The sequence below is a fragment of the Gopherus flavomarginatus genome, chromosome 2 (genome assembly GCF_025201925.1).
Source record: "Gopherus flavomarginatus isolate rGopFla2 chromosome 2, rGopFla2.mat.asm, whole genome shotgun sequence".
Lineage (NCBI taxonomy): Eukaryota > Metazoa > Chordata > Testudines > Testudinidae > Gopherus > Gopherus flavomarginatus.
The window spans coordinates 111626335-111645585 of NC_066618.1; the positions used below are offsets into that span (position 1 = coordinate 111626335).

Sequence of the window (19251 nt, forward strand, 5' to 3'; positions counted from 1 at the left end):
TACTTGCTGCTGACACTGTTAGGTGAGGTGGCAGGTGGGACACTTCCCCTCAGAGTCAGACCATAGACCCCTGGGGATATGGTGCAGGGCAGGCATATTAGCTGTCTTTTTTAGCTTGTCTCTCTTTCAGAAAGATTAAGGACAGGTTCATCATATCCATTCTGCAGTAACAAAGCAAAGAGGAAAACATTAAAACCTGCTCAGCCTTCTAAAAGGAAGAGGCTGAAACCACTTCCTAATCCTAACAGCTATATAAAAGATGACAGTTTGCTTTACCCTGCAGTGTGGGTTTATGGATGAGGAAAAATAAACAAGTAATTATTTAATGGGAAATAACTCTGTTTTAGTGCCTTGAGCAAACACCTTGTAAGCAAACTGTGGATAAATTGCCTGGCTATTGTGTTATAATGAAATACAGAACTGTGAACACATATGGCCAGCAGGTGTACTGCAAGTAAGTGCAGGGTGAATTTACATTATTTTGCATGATAAAAAGAAAGTGACAAGGTGATTGCCTTATCTTTGGTGTGATTCTGTAAAATAATATTTCTCGAGTGTGAATGACTAAGGGATAGCACGAGCCCCCCTGCGAGGAGTGGGCATATGTGAAAATGGTTTTTGAGGACCTATCAGAAGGTGGCTGGCTCTCTGAAGGAGTCAGAGGCTCAGCCTACCTCTGATAGGTTCCACAAGTGGGAATGAGGAAACTTGGGGTCACCTGGGACTAATTAATTCATGGAGTTACAAGGAGGCAGTTAATTAGGTAGGGGAGTACCTGGGCAAGATTAAAAAGGAAGCTATGCCCAATGGAAGGGCTAAGAGAACAGAGGATCCTGGGGAGAGGAACAGAGCTCCCAAGGGGAGGACTTCTCAGAAGAAACCTGGTGAGGGGGCTCACCAGCAAAGGAAACCAAGGAGTACTGCTCCAAGGGGGAGGAGCTATGAAGGCCAAGTCTTAGCAGAATCTGTCCCTCATGGAAGGACCTAACCAGGTAGCAGGAGACGACCCAGAGCATAGATATTATATGCTGAATTGAGGAAGGGTCATTGAAGACGCTGGCACAACTGATTAAGAGAGCTTTAAACTAGGAATTTGGGGGAGATGGATGGGAGATGTTCAGGTAATCTCCACGCCAGATTTTAACATTGAGAGGGAAGAAAATGAAGTGAGAGAGGATACAACCGTGGGTAGGAGAATGAACAGAAGGAGGAAGGGTACTGTAGATACTAGTCTAATAGGTGATACTGGCAGTAGAATGTCTGTGCCTAATTGAGTAAAGAATGTGAGCGAAGCCAAACAGCAAAAATTAAGATGTTTGTACACTAATGCGAGGAGCCTAGGTAACAAAATGGAGGAATTAGAGTTACTGGTGCAGGAAGTGAAACTGGATATTATAGGGATAACAGAAACATGGTGGAATAGTAGTCCTGACTGGAGTACAGGTATTGAAGGGTATATGCTGTTTAGAAAAGACAGAAATAAAGGCAAAGGTGGTGGAGTAGCATTGTACGTCAATGATGAGGTTAACTGTAAAGAAATCAGAAGTGATGGAATGGATAAGACAGAGTCTGTCGGGACAAAAATCACATTGGGAAAGAAAGCTACTAGAGCAGTGTTTCACAAACTGGGATCACTGCTTGTGTAGGGAAAGCCCCTGGCGGGCTGGGCTGGGTTGTTTACTTGCGCTGTCTGCAGGTCCATCTGATCCAGTGCGAGCCACGCCGTGGTTCGCTGTTCCAGGCCTATGGGAGCTTCTGGAAGTGGCGCGGGCCAAGGGACTTACTGGCCGCCACTTCCAGCAGCTCCCATTGGCCTGGAGCAGCGAACCGTGGCCAGTGGAAGCCATGATTGGCCGGACCTGCAGACAGGGCAGGTTTCAGAGGAGTGAAGTTCCAAGGGGAGCAGTGGGAGCAAAAGACATATCTGGCTTCAAGACTAAACTTGATAAGCTTATGGAGGGGATGGTGTGATGGGATAGCCTAATTTTGGCAATTAATTGATCTTAGATAATTAGCAGCAAATATGCCCAGTGGCCTGTGATGGGATGTTAGATGGGGTGGGATCTGAGTTACTACAGTGAATTCTTTCCTGGGTGTCTGGCTGATGAGTCTTGCCCACACGCTCAGAATTTAGCTGATCACCATATTTGGGGTCGGGAAGGAATTTTCCTCCAGGTCAGATTGGCAGAGGTCCTAGAGATTTTTTGCCTTCCTCTGCAGCATGGGGCACGGGTCACTTGCTGGATGATTCTCTGCACCTGTTAGTCTTTAAACCGTGATTTGAAGACTTTAATGGCTCAGACAGAGGTTAGAAGTTTATTACAGAAGTGAGATTCTGTGACCTGTGTTGTGCAGGAGGTCAGACTGGATGATCATGATGGTCCCTTCTGACGTTAAAGTCTATGACTCTCTAAAAAAAAGTTTGACCCTTCTGGGGATCTTGATCCAAAGGACCCTTCTCTCAGTTTATGACAAGAGGCTCTTGTTTCAGAAGAGGACTCTGGGTCAAGAGGGCCCTCTGATAAGGGACCTGGACATAAGTGGAGTTCATGGACTAAGATTAACTCAGCCCCATACCCCTCCAGTGGAGGGAGGCCTATTTGAACAATGTTCCACCTATGGGTTAAATAAATTAACCCCCCTAAAGGGGTATTGTTCAATATACATATGCCTCACTGGATTTATTGAAGCCCACTAGGGGAAATGGGCTGCCATGTGGCACTTCAGGGGTGAGGTTCCCTGTTACAGGGCCAAACGAGTTAGATTCTGAGCTTAATTTAACACAAGTGTAAGTTCGGTGTAACTGATTCCAGCATAAATGAGTCCACTAGAATAACTGAGATCTGAATCTGGCCTACTACGTCTAACCATTCTGAAATGAAAGGAATGGTTTAATTACTCAAAGAAAGCATGGGAATTCCCCCCTTCAGGTGTTGTACACACCTAAACCTGAAATAACAATATTACAGTCATTTTAGCAGACTAGGCCTCTCATAACATGGATGTTATTAATCAACAACAATTCTAATACAAATGCAACAAATACCTCTATGTATTCATTCAGCACAGTTGATATTTTTAGTTCCATAATAAATATACTGAAGGAAAAAATATGAACCTCAAATCCTTGCCCAATAATGTGGTTTGTTTTGGTGAAATAAAATCTGTTTTTGTTGTTGTTTTTCTTCTCAGTATATAACTGTTTGAACACAAACCAAGATGTTTTAATTAGTGTTACTGATATAACAGCAGTGATTAGTAATTTTCCTTAACAAAAGCCAGATGTTAAACTGTAAGCTCATCAGGATCTCTAAAATAGTAACTTTATTCCTGTCTGTTTCTCTTTTTTCCTGTGCTACCACCTTGTAGCTGGAAGCTAGTACTTAAGGGGATGTTTTATTTTCCAACTGATCTTTTCCTCACGGAGGTACATTTAAGGCAGCCAAAATGTGATTTTCTGCAGCCTCCTGCAGAGAGTGAATCTCAGTGGTCTGCAGTCTCCTTTAGAGATCACCATTCTCCAGCCTTGTGCATCTCTCCTTATGATATTCTAGCAAAGTTTACAATGTCCTCCCCTCTCTCTCCCCAATACAGCCCATGCTATAGAATGCCAGAAGCCATTTTTATAAGTTAGTGTATCACCAGATTCCATGATTAGGATAATGGTTAGGTCAATAAATGCCTTATTCATTTATAATTGGATGATTGAAGCAATCATTCCTGTTTCTTTGACAGTCATCCTTTTTCTTGTATTGCATAATTCAATTTTATTTATACTCAAAAATATTTGAAAAGGGAAATTATCCAAGCAAATATAGAGGGTATATGCACACCACACCAGCTCCTCCACCAGTAACGCTGGCCCACAAATCCTATTGCTGACTAATTCCCCTCTATCATTCTATAGAATCAGTCCACATTGTCCAGTTCTGAGGAATCTTAAAAAAGTGATGCAGTGCTCATTTGGGCACCTTGCAAATGCCAACTGATTAAGCCTCAGACCACCGCTTTGAGAAAGATGTGAACAGCAGGAAACCGAAGCACAAAAGAGTTAATACTGACCTAAAAATTAACTGCAGCATTGCAGTTAGACCATATCACAAAAGGGGTTAATTGGGACAAAGGTGACTTACTCACAGCTATAACATGAGTCTGTGGCAGAGATGGGAGTGGGACTGTGGAGTTCTCTCTACCATACTGTAAAGCGACATCCCAGCATGTGGGACGTCATGTTTACAACCCCCTGTTCTAACCCCTACACCACATTTTCTCCTAAATTAACGTTTTAAAAAAATAACTAATTATTTGTTATCCAAATTCAAACTTATCAAAGCCCGAAAACAATGAGCTCTTTGTTACAGCCTGAAATTGTAAATATTAAAAAGAGAAGTCCAATAATTCTCATTTGTTTCCTGAAAGGAGCGATTTGTACAACAAACAAACAAGCCCTCAAGCAAAAGAACTTTTTGTATAAAATTTTAATAAAAATCAAGTTTTTCTTTTTAAAAATCTCATGGTATTCTGCAAATAAAAACACAACATTTGAAAACTGAGACTAGATCAACATGGATGCACACACAGACACTGCATCTTAGGAGTGTGTTGGCATCCAAAATCGTTCAGTTTTTCTTTCATAAAAGGATCAATTTTCTTTGTACCTACTTTAGAGTATACATTAAAATATACCATTTTTCCTCTACTCTTTTTTTCTTGGACTCTATCTGCACTTTCTCTAAGTGTCTGATTTGAAAAAGTCTCATTAATTCTTGTTGGCATTTGGGTGCTTAATTTTCTCAGATGTTGATATTTTAAAGATGATTACTGTACTTTTCTACAGTGGCATATTGTGAATTCCAGCAGCATCTGGCCATTTGCACCAAAAAAAATTTTTTTAACTCATTGTTCCTGGTTTTTACCTTTATGCTGATCCAATTTACATCACCTGTCATTATCTACTTGATTCTCTGAAACAAAACAAAACCTAATTGTATCCCTTTCCCTTTCTGTAAGGAAGACTTGCCCCAACAAGGGAAAGTGACTAAACGACTAACTGTAGAGGAAAAACAGTGAATCTGACTATCCACAATCACAAATACACAATGAGGAGAAAAGCCAGAGTCACCCTTCCCCACTCACTAACACTTTATTCTTCTTTAATTGTAATAAAAAGCAGAAAACTTTGCAGAGTTTTAAAGTTATTTTTAGATTTATGATATCCCTTTAACACAGTGCACATTTTCTTGATGACTTGAAGCTTTCTGAACATGTTTCTTGGTAATTACAATCCTCCATAATGATATCTGAGCTCCTAAGCACCACAGTATGTACACACAAGCCTGATCTAGTTCAAAATATTCACAGCCTTCTGTGCCATCTTTGAATCCATAAATGATGCCTTGGGGGGCAAGGCAGGAAATGCTCTATTAACAGGAAGAGTCAATTTGTCTTGGAAGCCTGCAAATTTAAATAAATAAAATAAAATCTGCAAATCTCTTATGGTTGATAATTATGGAGCCACCCAGGATGCACAGTTTAGCTCTGCTTTCTGAGAATTTTTTCCCCTAGCTGTGGTTTCTAACGCAGTGGGATTCATGGATGTTCCACATTAATCCAAAAATTGCTATTGCGTGTTTATCGAGACCATGGAAAAAGTGTGTTGTAAATAAAATGTGCTTTTGGGAAACTGATATTATGTGGTGGTGGTCTGTATTAAAGTCTGCATGTTTACTATATCATAGCTAGTAAAAAGGAATTTCCCCATTAAGTCTTCACTTGATAGGCACTGGAATAGAAAACTGCTGTTAGAGCTAAACTGCAAGTGTTGGGCCAGATGTCAACTGACTCTCACTGAAGTTGATGAAGCTGGGGATCTGACACATTATGGATATCACTTTGCTTTATATAGCTCTCATTTGGTAATGAAAACCTATATGTTGGGTTTGATTTGTTTATTTTTTCACTGTTATCTTCCCCAGCTTTTAGACTGAAAACAGTCATGAACCTGTATAGAGTTTAACAGTGAAACTAAAGAATGAACTGAACTTAAAAATATTTATATGATAGTGCGCAAGATTTGGGGAGTAATTAGTCTTCATGATCAAAATTCAGACTTCGTTTCTGTTCATCAAAAATTCTCATTCGAGACTCCTGTGGAATTGGTTTCCTGCTGAATGTCAGTTCATTGTACATTTTTTTTTAAATTAAATCTCATATGTAGCAGATGATGCTTGAATGTTGGTGATTTAAAAAACAAATAGCCAGAAGTTTCTGTGAGAAAACAGATTACGACCTTAATTGCGGCTTCTGAGATCTTGTTTCTGGGTGATCCCGGCAGCTTAGCTCTGACTGAATTACAATAGAAGGGATTGCTGCCAGGCTGGAGTTGGAGATCCTTAAGGTTTCTGAAATCACAGCTGTGATGGCAGTTAAATGAAGCAAAGTCTTTTACTGGTGTTACAGCAGATTATTTGACAGTGAGTCTGAAATATGAGGATTCAGGAATATACTTGAAGATCCAGTATAACAAAAAGGACTTTGCACAGATGATATATTTTACTTTTTAAATTGTATAACATTACCTCTAACCCCTGAGGGAGTTCCTGCTGGCTGAGAAAAAGAAACATACACATTCAAGTGGTGTCTGTCACATCCATGTCTGAAATGAGCATCTTGATTTCCCTGCTAGATTAAGACAGGATTGACGGTGGTCCTGGGGAAATATCACAGTTCTTGTTTAGGAGTGGTGAGTACCTCCTGAAGATCAGATCTTTTTTTTGACTGAAAAAAACTGGGATTAAATTGAGCTAATTTCCAATTATTTTTTTTAGCAAACTGAAAACAAATAAACAATTTCTCCCTAAATCCATCATATAGAATCACATTGACCCCCTTATGGTTCTTGAGCAGGAGTGGAACCTTTAGATACACTGTGAAAACATCTGTCACTTGAGCTGACTGAGTCCTAGGTCAGTGTTTCCTAAACTTCGGACGCCGCTTGTGTAGGGAAAGCCCCTGGCGAGCCGGACCGGTTTGTTTACCTGCCCCGTCCGCAGGTTCAGCCGATCCTGGCTCCCAGTGGCCATGATTCGCTGCTCCAGACCAATGGGAGCGGCCAGTATGTCCCTCGGCCTGCGCTGCTTTGGAAGAGGAGTTTGCTGTAGTCGTCACAGACCCTTCTGCTGCATGGAATCTTCAGAGAATTTAGCCTACAGACTCTAACAGTCTCTACTGAGCATGTGGAAACTGACATGTTTTAAAAAGCATTATAATTGGGTGGTGTGGGTGTTTATTCCCTTGTAAATAGTGTAAGGCACAAACAACATCCTTATGACACCCTGTCATAACCTTAGTCCCAGATTTGGACCTTAGCGTCCAAAATATGGGGGTTAGCATGAAAACCTCCAAGCTTAGTTACCAGCTTGGACCTGATACTTGCTGCCACCACCCAAAAAATTAGAGTGTTTTGGGGCACTCTGGTCCCCCTGAAAAACCTTCCCTGGGGACCCCAAGACCCAAATCCCTTGAGTCTCACAACCAAGGGAAATAATCCTTTTTCCCTTCCCCCCTCCAGGTGCTCTTGGAGAGATACACAGACACAAGCTCTGTGAATCCAAACAGAGTGACTCCCCCTCTCTGTTCCCAATCCTGGAAACAAAAAGTACTTTCCTATTCCCCCAGAGGGAATGCAAAATCAGGCTAGCAAATCCAACACACAGATCTCCCCTGATTTCTTCCTCCCACCAATTCCCTGGTGAGTACAGACTCAATTTCCCTGAAGTAAAGAAAAACTCCAACAGGTCTTAAAAGAAAGCTTTATATAAAAAGAAAGAAAAATACATACAAATGGTCTCTCTGTATTAAGGTGACACAACACAGGGTCAATTGCTTAAAAGAATATTGAATAAACAGCCTTATTCAAAAAGAATACAAATCAAAGCACTCCAGCACTTATATTCATGCAAATACCAAAGAAAAGAAACCATATAACTTACTATCTGATCTCTTTGTCCTTACACTTAGAAACAGAAGACTAGAAAGTAGAAACTACTTCTCCAAAGCTCAGAGAAAGCAGGCAGACAGACAAAAGACTCAGACACAAACTTCCCTCCACCCAGAGTTGAAAAAATCCGGTTTCCTGATTGGTCCTCTGGTCAGGTGCTTCAGGTGAAAGAGACATTAACCCTTAGCTATCTGTTTATGACACACCCTCGCATCCCAATATTCACCACTGTCTTGTAATTAGAATATGTTTTGTACAAAGTATGCCTTGTAAGGTATCATTCCTAAGTCTTGATCTGATAGACATTAATATCTTGTTGGATTGTATGTGCTATTGTCGTATGTGAAATTATGAAGTTTGGCTATGTATGTGTAACTGAAACATGTTGTGAGGTTGAAAACACCCACAAGCAGCCTTTCAAGTACAACAGTAAAAAGACCAGACAATGTTAATGGGTGATTGAGGAAATGCACATAAGCACAGGGATTGCCCCAGGAACTGTGTACAATAGAAACCTCTCACTACACAGTGGGAGCTGTTTGACCCAGGTCACAGCAAAAGAGCTTTCCAGCAAGTTGAAAGAAGATATAAAAGGGGGAGAATGACATAATGATGGTACCCACTCTCTATACAACACCACATCTGGAAACACCTGAGGGGCAAGGACTGAATTGGGGGAAGTGATGATCCCAGGCTGAAGTGATTTTTAGCCTGTGTATGAAAACCTGGGAAAGCCAAAGCAACTTGTATCTTAAGAATCTGCCGGCCTGATTATCACTGAAGATGAGAATTTGCTAATTTATATCCTATCTGTCTAGTGTGTGAAACTCAGTTTGTGATTTTGTTTATTTACTAAGGTAGTCTGTTTTGATCTCTTTGCTATCTCTTATAATCCCTTTAAATCTATTATCTATCTTTTGTAGATAATAAACTTGTTTTGTTTTGTCTAAAACCAGTGTGTGTGTAAATTATAACTTGGGGCAGAAAGCTGTTTCATATCTCTCTCCACAATGAGGGAGGGAGTGAATTTTATGAGTTTATGCTGTACAGTTCCCTTGGCAATGCAAGATGGTATAATTTTGGTTTTACATTCCAGATGGGGGGTGTGTGCCTTAGCAACTAGGAGGTGCCTTTACTGAGCCTTCCCATGCAGAGCTGATCTCAGCATGTGTGTTGGAAGCTGCAGCTGGGTGTCTCCCTACCTGTGTGTATGCTGGTGAAAGAGCAAGCTTGGAGAGCTTGGCAACTTATCACAGCAACACTGTGTGAAAGGGAGCCCAGACTGGTGGGTCAGGCGGGCTCAATGGTACCCCAGTTCCAAGTGGCACCTTGGGGGAACCCATGACAGTGGCACAGTGAGCGGGGTCATATGCACAGCTTGCTCTGAGACGCTGGTGGTGATTTTAAATGAGTGTTAAGGGTTTTGGCTAGAGAACAGTCAAAGTGGTTACCAGTTTATTGTTTTCTATTTGTTTATTTCGGGCAAGGGAGGTAGAGACAGAAAAGCAGGAAAATGTGTGAAAGTGAAACTAGCCAGAGCTCTGCAGGTTGCAGGCAGGAGAGACAAAAAATTACACAAGAGACAGATGGAATTACTGTGTCTGCAGATGGAAGCAGAAAATGCCAGGCAAATATCTGCCCTGGAACTGTGAACCAAGGAAATGGAGGAGAGGAAAAAAGAGAAGCAGCATGAACTAGACTTGATAGAGAGGCGGAACCAGCACCCTCCTCCCATCAGGGAATCCCACCTCTCCAAAAATCCACAAATGGGAACGGTTGTGTCCTGCATACAGTGAGACAGGGGACGTTGCTGAATATTTCGTCATCTTTGAGCAGCTGCGTGTGCTCCGTGAGATTCCTGAGAATCAAAAGATGACCACTTTGGTTTCAAAATTGTCTGGGAGAGCTCTGGATATATTCAATAAGATGCCACTTAGTGATTCTGCAGATTATGGTAAATTCAAGGAAATGGTTTTTAAACAGTTTCAGATGACACCTGAAACATATAGAATAAAATTTAGGAGCCTTAAAAGAGGTGCTGGAATGAGTAATGTGGCATATGTAAACCAGATGAGAGATTTAATGGAGAAGTGGATAAGGGTAAAAGGTATTACAAACTTTGAAGAAATGTGTGATCTTGTTCTCAGGAACATGTCTTGAGTATGTGTAATGATGATGTAAAACAGTGTTTATGGGATAAAAAGGAAAAGACCTCTGAAGCACTTGCCACTTTTGCTGATGAATTTGGTCACACCCAAACATCCATTAGAAATAATTCACAGGCAGAGGGGTTTAAGTTTGGTGGGAATCAGGGTTCCTGTTTTACCCCTGGGAAGAAGGAGTGTGGATGGAAGGCTGGACCCTCATCTCCCCAAATTCATTCCTCCAGTCTTCTTCTTTTTTCAGGATATTTGGGATGATGATCCCAGAAGGGGCTATCATTGTAAGTCCACTGTGCATTTGAGGAATAAATGCCCTGTGCTGGGTGAGAACAGGCATCAGGCAACTCCTGGAAATGCTGCTACCCAGAGCACAGAGGCACCTCAGGCAATTATCACTTATCATACAGGGTTTTTTTTAAAGTAACTACTGCCCAGCCAGGCAGGAAGCACAATAAAGGCTGTCAGAATTAATGACAAGGAATTCCTTGGGTGGACAGATATAAGTGCAGAAATTTCTGTGGTTAGGAGAGACCTGGTTCAGGAGAAAGACATACGGCCAGGACAGATGGCAGAGCTTTTGTTAGTAGGAGGTCACAAAATCCTTTTGCCGTTGGCTACAGTGCACATGGAAACTGAGGATCTGCAAGCTGAATTAATGGTGGCTACGGTATTCAATACTCCAACCCAGTTATTATTGCGGGCCAACTTTTTCAGTGTAGCTCAGGCTGTCAAGGGGTCTGTCAGCAGCAAGGAGATATATTGTGCTGGAACAGAGGGAAAGAGTGAAGTCTCAGGGTATGGGTCTACACTACGGGATTATTCCAGTTTTACAGAAACTGGTTTTTTAAAACAGATTGTATAAAGTCGAGTGCACGCGGCCACACTAAGCACATTAATTCGGCGGTGTGTGTCCATGTACCGAGGCTAGCGTCGATTTCCAGAGTGTTGCGCTGTAGGAAGCTATCTCATAGCTATCCCATAGTTTCCGCAGTCTCCCCCGCCCATTGGAATTCTGAGTTCAGATCACAATGCATGATGGAGCAAAAACAGTGTCACGGGTGATTCTGGGTAAATGTTGTCACTCAATCCTTCCTCCGTGAAAGCAACGGCAGACAATGATTTTGCGCCCTTTTTCTCTGGATTGCCCTGGAGCCCATTTGCCTTTTTTCACTGTCACCGTATGTGTACTGGATGCTACTGACAGGCGCAGTACTGCAGTGCTACACAACAGCATTCATTTGCCTTTGCAAGGTAGCAGAGACAGTTACCAGCCCTATCGCGCCGTCTGCTGCTTTGGAAATTGGCGATGACGGTTACCAGTCATATTGTACCATCTGCTGATGTCATGGGTGCTCCTGGCTGGCCTCGCTGAGGTGGGCTGGGGGCGCATGGACAAAATTGAGAATGACTTCCCAGGTCATTCCCTTCTTTTTGTTTTGTCTAAAAATAGTCAGTCCTGCCTAGAATATGGGGCAAGTCTACTAGAGAACCAGAGAGTACAGCCTCTCCAGGTCAGAGCCCCAGATATCCTGCAGAAATGAGGAGCTGCATGCCATTCTAGGGGGTGCCCCTGCAACAACTCCACCTGTTGCTTCCCTCCTCCCACACCCCTCCTGGGCTACCGTGGCAGTTATCCCCCCATTTGTGCGATGAAGTAATAAAGACTGCACGAATAAGAAACATTGACTTTTTAGTGAGATAAAATGAGGGGGAGGCAGCCTCCAGCTGCTATGATAGTCCAGGCAGGACATCTCTATTACTCATTAAAGGGTTGAGGGAGAGGAGCACAGCCTCCCACTGCTATGATAGTCCAGAATCTCCAGTAGACATGAAAGGTAGTGGGGGAGAGGAGCTCAGCCTCCAGCTGCTCTGATGAGGACGGTTACCAGCCCTATTGCACCATCTGCCAGGACTGAATCTCCAGGACACAAAGCTTAAAGAAGGGAATGACCGGGATTCATTCCCATTTTTGCCCAGGCACCTCCGGCCGACTTCACCGAGGCCAGCCAGGAGCACTCACAGGATGATGATGAGGATGGCTATCAGTCATATTGTACCATACCGTCTGCACACCGGGGAGGGGCGGGGAGGGGAGAGGAAGCTGCTGTTTAGTGCTGCAGCACCCTGTCTACCAGCAGCATCCAGTAGACATACGGTGACATTGAAAAGAGGCAAGAAACAATTTTTTTTCCTTTTCTTTTGGGGCGGGGGTAAATTGACGACAAATTCCCTGAACCACTGGCGACAATGTTTTTGACCCTTCAGGCATTGGGAACTCAGCCAAGAATGCAAATGCTTTTCGGGGGCTGCAGGAACTGTGGGATAGCTCGAGTCCTCAGTCTCCCCTCCCTCCCTCCATAAGCGTCCATTTGATTCTTTGGCTTTCCATTACACTTGTCACACAGCACTGTGTTAAGTCCCTGCTGTGGCCTCTGTCTATCATAGCCTGGAGATTTTTTCAAATGCTTTGGCATTTCATCTTCTGGAACGGAGCTCTGATAGAACAGATTTGTCTCCCCATACAGTGATCAGATCCAGTATCTCCCGTACGGTCCATGCTGGAGCTCTTTTTGGATTTGGGACTGCATGGCCACCCGTGCTGATCAGCGCTCCACGCTGGGCAAACAGCAAATTAAATTCAAAAGTTCGCGGGGCTTTTCCTGTCTACCTGGCCAGTGCATTCGAGTTCAGATCGCTTTCCAGAGCGGTCACACTGTGGGATATCGCCCGGAGGCCAATACCATCGAATTGCGGCCACACTACCCTAATCCGACATGGCAATACCGATTTCAGCACTACTCCCCTCATCAGGGAGGAGTACAGAAATCGGTTTTAAGAGCCCTTTATATTGATATAAAGGGTTTCGTTGTGTGGACGGGTGCAGGGTTAAATCGGTTTAACACTCCTAAATTCGGTATAAATGCGTAGTGTAGACCAGGCCTCAGGAACTGCTGGGGGAAGGGGAGAGTGTCTCTTTAATTCTGCTGCAGCAGTGGAAAACAGTCTGCTACCAGGTATGGATATGGTTGAGACCAGTTCCTACAGCCTGGTGACTAAAGGCAATGCTTGCTCCAGAGGAGAAAGGAACGTTTTGCCTGTTTGTGAGAAAACTGTCCAGATTGCTGGCTGCTAACAGATTGCAGCCAAGCAAGGGCGGACCTCATTCTAGAATGCATAAGGATCTAGCCCTCTTTTCCTAAACAGTTTCTTAGTACTAACAGAAGTAGAGACCTTGATACTGCTTGCAAAGTTTGAGCCCCCTGTATGTGCCTGCTATCCAATGCAGCACCAAAATGAGGCAATATCTGTGCCAGGGAAAGCTCAATTTGAAGAATTTCCTGAAGTATTCTGGGAAATATCTTTTTTGTTTTTTTAGATGAGTGCATATGAGTTTTTATGTTGCTTCACAGTAACCTACTAATTCTATTTGCCAAGTGTAAAAGAATCTTGTTATAGCTAAATTACTGCTCCCCTTAGTTGATGGGTTGTCTTCTAGATTTTCAGAGCACTAATGAAATATCTTCTGGATTAGAATTTACAGGATGGAGCTACAATACTTTCTCTTTCATCTCTAGGATTTTTGAAACCTTTAACATTCCAGGGATTTGGGTCACAAAAGTAGGTAATCAGATTTGTATTTTGCTGACATTCTCAGCTGGGAGACGCACAAGTCTGAGCCTATGTTTGCAGCATGGGAATCATATGTCTCAAATTTTATAAGTGTAAAGTAATTAAGATATGAATGGGGTGGACAATATAGCTTTGATGGCAGTTATTATCCCCCTTCACAGTGATGTCTTTCAGGAATATGGAACATTTTGCATTAGCCTTTAATGTGCAATACTTGAAGCGGCTTAATCAACCATTAACTATGTGTGTGTGTATACACACGTACACATAGCTAATATAAAGCAAAGAATTGTTCCCCTTCCCCACTACCAAAAAATACTTGAAAAGTACCAGCTAAACTTATAAGTGGAGTTCATAAGTTTTGAAGCGTAAGCTACACTTGAAGTTTAAAGGTATATTGCAAGGGTAATGGTTATGTATTTACAAATAATTCATATATGAAGAAGCAGAAAAAAAAACAAAGACCTTTAAATATCTAATTTACTTTTCACTATTCATGTTTGCTTTTTTTATTTCACTCAGTTTGGACAATGAAATAGATGCCTCAGTTTCACTTGGTCAATAGTTTCTTTCATTTTCTGGTTCTAATGCAGTGGTACCATATACTAGTGATATGCTGTGATGTGTCATGTATAAATCCCCTTCCAAAATTTTTCACAAATACTTTACAAATGTACTGTTAACAAAGGTAATAACACCCCATTCCTCTGGAACAAAGGGTGATTTACATCTTTAAGATGGTATTTGTTAATTTCCATTCATATGTGTTTTGTAAATATATATTTATAAAGAAACCTATATTTGGGACCTAGTACTTGATAGTATTCCTCATATCATTGAGAACGTTGGCTTCCCAGGCAATTTAACCAGTCTTCAATACAGGAACCACATATTGTATAAGAGTAAGCATCATTAATATATCTATGCAGGAGAACATTGCTTCCTAGATTGCTGTGATGAGTGACTTTATTGTAGTTGAATGTTAGTTAGTGGCCTTATCTCCCTTGTGGTCCTCAAGGAAATAAATCATTCTCCATACCAAAACATATTTTTAAAATAATCCATCAATGCGGGCAATGTGAAAGGCTTTGAGGAGTGCACATGGTATTATGCCATTTTATTCAGTAACCTGCAACCTGTTTACATGGTGTTTGGAGCAGTTTTCAAATATTTGGATAGCGAGAGTAGTACAGTAGCCTTTCAAAGTTTATCTTTGTGCAGTGGTAGTTAAAAGGTGTGGTCAGAGATCATTTCAAGGGTACACAAAAGTTAAGTTCAGGTTTCTGTTCTCCTATTTCTAGTGAGTGTGAAGTTCAAAGATGTGGCAGATATTTGTAATGTAAATCCCAGAGTGGATTTTAGTGCACATCTGAATTCTGTCTGTGCATTTGGTGGCAGCTATCAAATAATTGCTCTTAAAGGGCTACAAATTAGAAATCCAGACCTTTCATTTCGTCCGAAATTGATTCCTTATGCATTTGTATCATTTTAACATTGGATTTTATTAAACTGACATGGTCATAATCTGGGGGTGAAATGAAAATATATATATTTTTTAAGAAGTCAGTACCTTAAAATAAAATGGTGACTCTGTTTTTAAAAAATAAACAAAAAGCTTTCGTTGGGGAAAAAAAGTTAAAATGCATTATGAGAGGAAATGTAATGGCATGTATCAAAAATGAAAGCATCAGTGATGTTCTTAGTCCAATAGACATTTCTTAATTAGTACAATTTTCATATTTATTATCTGAACCAGTGTTGCAGGAAAAAAAAACTTACTCATTTTGCCACTTTCAGATATTCATGTGGATTAATTCTCCAGTTGTATGTGTGTGTTGGGACGGGAAGGTAATGGGGAGGCAACTGTGGCTCCTTCATTCAAGGCTTCTTCACCATGGCAAAAGTTAAGGTAGCATAGGGGCAGTCCTTAGTTATGGCACTTTTGCAAGGGCCCTCAGGATCTTTATGCCATGTATAGGATAAGATATAGTAGAGTTGTGCTCAGTCATGTCCTCTTCTCCTGTGTCTGGAATACTCCCTTTCCCCCTTATCCTGGAGGCTGTGCGGCAGCTGACACAGAAAGTGGCTGAACTGTGTCCTCCAAATTTCCACCAGTAGACTATTCCCCGACACACACAGAGTTCAAGTCCACTTTGCACTCTGACCTTAGCAGACTGGCCCAGGCCATAGATTTTAAGGTTGGAAGGGAACATTATGATTTCTTCTTCTGAAGGATTCCAGAGCACAGACTGGGGACAGTAGGCACTCTTTGCATCAGGGGAATAGTTATTTCCGGGTTGGGATGCAGAGGCATTCTGTGTTTGCCACATTATATGAAAGATTTTTAGAGGTAGAAGAGAAGGATAATTTACGTAATTGAATCTAAAGGAGGAACTTAGATAGCTAGAATGTAATTAGATTTGCGACTTGGCCTGAAATTAAAAGCAAAGGTACCCTCTAATAGTATGCCAAAACTATACTGTTGTCAATTCACTTGTGATGTGTACAAGGATAAGAGAAGGCTGGGTGAAGTCCTAGCTCCACTGCAGTTGATGGCAAAACTCCCATTAACTTAAGTGGGATCAGTATTTCAACCCATCTTTAAAGTTCTTCTGTTTTCAGGTCCCAGGGTCATGTATGACTGAATTTTTTGGGGAAATTTATATTGTTGTGTCTCGCCAATGAGATACTGTCTCAGTTTTTGCCTCTGTTGAATTCTGCCTGTGAAGTAACACTAGATCAACCCCTGCACATGAGTTCAGTCTACCCATATCCTCCAGTGAAATTATCTGTGTTAAAGTTACCTGCTGTGTAGGGATTTTGTATGAATCCTGTTTATTTCAGGTATTCCTTGACTGACAAGTGAAACTGGCCCAGTTAAGAGCTGAAATAAGCATTGCCAAGGGACTCATTCATTTCTGTGTTGCTTTCCAAGATACGAAAGAAATCATAATATAAGCAGATCAGTTGATCTTGCATGCAGCAAGGTACCTGTTTAATGTAATTGAAAACAGAGCTGGCTGCCTTTTGAATCTTTTTTAGGACTTGAAGTTGGGTGAAGGTAAATACTCTAATAGCTTAGATTTATATAGTGCTGTTCATCTCAAGGCACTTCACTACAGACTGCATACAACCTCCATAAAATGCAGCCACCTCTGGCATAACAAGGTGGCCGCCAACCACACATAACATTCTGCACAATGAGGGGAGGAGAATCTTTAGCCAAGGACATTGAAGCTAATCTTTATTCTTATGGATAGTGCCATGGGATCTTTAATGGCACCACAAAACAGACAGTACCCTGGATTTTAAGCTCCTGTCTACAGAGGTTTTCACAACATGAAACTCAACTTACCTATGTCAGAAGGATGTACGGCTGATCTGGCCCTGCTGGGAAACACTTGACAAACACTTACTAATGCAAGTGGTCCATTGGCTTCACTCTGGCCCTTCTCTTATTTGCAAAATTAAAAACCAAACGGATAAACAAAACCCTATTATCCCTTTTTTTCTGGTAGGCAAAAAAACAACGGTGTGAAATTACTACTAAATAATAACACCTAGCTCTTGTTAGATCTCAAAGTGCTTTACCAAGGCAGTGTTGTTATCCATATTTTACAGGTAGGGAAACTGAGGCATGGGGAGATGACGTGACTTGCCTAAGATCACCCAGGAGGCCAGTCACAGTTACATTTTATGCAAAGGCTAATCTTCTTCTTAAAAGACTGATTCTATAATAATGGCCCATTATTTGTAACATCTGTGCAGTAAAAACCCACTCATTTAATTTTTTACCTTAGTTTCCTCTTAGACCTAGTGCCAAAGCTATGTCTTTTAAAGGCAGATCATTATTTTTAGTGACGTGGTCATGCTTTCTGACTAGACAGCATGAGTGGAAATGTGAATGCATGATATAAGGTTTTATTTAAGACACAATGTTTCCTTCATGCCTACTGTGCTATTCAGAAAGAATCTGAGTACATATCAGCACACAAACCCTCTGCAAACACTTTTCCTATGAGTAATATATGCCGGCAAGCAGGACTTAAATCAGCTACGCTCTGTCTGTTATATGAGATTGTAGATGAAAACTTTGGTCTAATCTGTGGTCTAGTCTGTGATAGTATTAAGCAATCTGGTGCGGCTGCCTGTAATTCCAGTTGTGATTAAGAGCAGTCAATTTAACTAGCTGATTTTAGTAACAATACAGCAAAATATGCTGCTAATGTATGTTCTTTAACGGATCTTCTTAATTCTGGCTATGCCACAAAATATTCTTTCTTAAACATAATATTAAAATCAGCATGTGTTTTTGTTTTCTTTCTTTTTTCTTACACACCACGTATGCATCATTATTACTGCTTCCAAAACTAAGAATTTTCAGTTTGTGAGAAATTTTGAGATTTCAAAATTTGGTTTCATTCTGAATCAAACTGAAACTAAACCTCTTGAAATTTGTTGCAAACTGAAAATTCTGTGGGGAGAGGGACTAATTTCAGAAACACCAACACATGGTCTTTCCCAAATGAAATATACTTCCCAGAACCGGCAGCTGCCAACTGAAATAGACATTCTTGATCGAATGTCAATTTCAGTCAGCCGCGTCAAGGAGCCTCCTGGGGTTTGTGGTTCCAGGCAGCTCTGCCATATGGACTGTCCTGGGGCCAGATCTGGCCCAGGACTTCCAGACTTCTGGGCCAGTTGGCTCCATAGGCTGCCCGACTCTCAAGGCAGTTGGTTCCTCAGACTGAGGGAGTTGGGAGGAGGTGCTGTAAGTCCTTCAGATATGCAGGCTCGTTGCTGTGGAGCCAAGTTTTCAGGCATACAGCTCCATGGAGGGCTTGGCAAGCAGAGCTGCCCTGAGGTCCTTGGCCCCGGAGCATGGCTCCCGCAGGGTGGGTCTGCCCTGGAGCCATGGACCATTGTAGCCTCAGCATCCCACCAGGCAACCTGTCAGGGAGCCAGGCAGATTTCTGATGGAAACCTCTCTGGCAGACAGAGTTCAGCTGGCTTGAAAGGGGTTGAATATTTCAGATGTGTCATGAGGAGTAGGTGTGCCATTTAAATTGACTCATTTTGCTATTTACTGTTTACACATCAGTTAGTATTATTATTAATCATCTTCACTATGGCCCCAATCCAACAAAGCACATAAGCATGTGTATATCTTTAAGCAAATGAGTAGTTTGTCTGACTGCAATGAGACTACTTGTGTGCTCAAAGATACACATGCTTAAGTGTTTTCTCGTATCAGTACCTAAGCGAGTGTGTTTATTACCAGGTTGCTGAGAAAGTGGACTCTGTTGGATATTATATGTTAAATACATTTACCACCTTTTACATTTACATTTTTCTAGCTATTTGCTTTGGCCTGATTGCAAGGTTTGCAACATATAAGTAGGGCCCTACCAAATTCACAGCTATGAAAAACGCATCACAGACAGTGAAATCTGGTCTTTC

At 41.7% G+C, this 19251-nt stretch overlaps 1 protein-coding gene and 1 long non-coding RNA gene across 12 annotated transcripts in view; one reads left to right on the top strand and one right to left on the bottom strand.

Moving 5' to 3' along the window:
- FHOD3 (formin homology 2 domain containing 3) overlaps nucleotides 1-19251 on the top strand; it is a 657808-nt gene that overhangs the window by 124306 nt on the left and 514251 nt on the right. The gene's annotated exons all lie outside the window — the stretch shown is intronic.
- The window catches only part of LOC127043761 (uncharacterized), a 134127-nt gene continuing 122673 nt past the window's right edge, over nucleotides 7798-19251 (bottom strand). The window contains exon 2 of the long non-coding RNA XR_007772308.1: nucleotides 7798-7938. This is a non-coding gene — a long non-coding RNA (uncharacterized LOC127043761). The remainder of the gene's footprint in view (nucleotides 7939-19251) is intronic.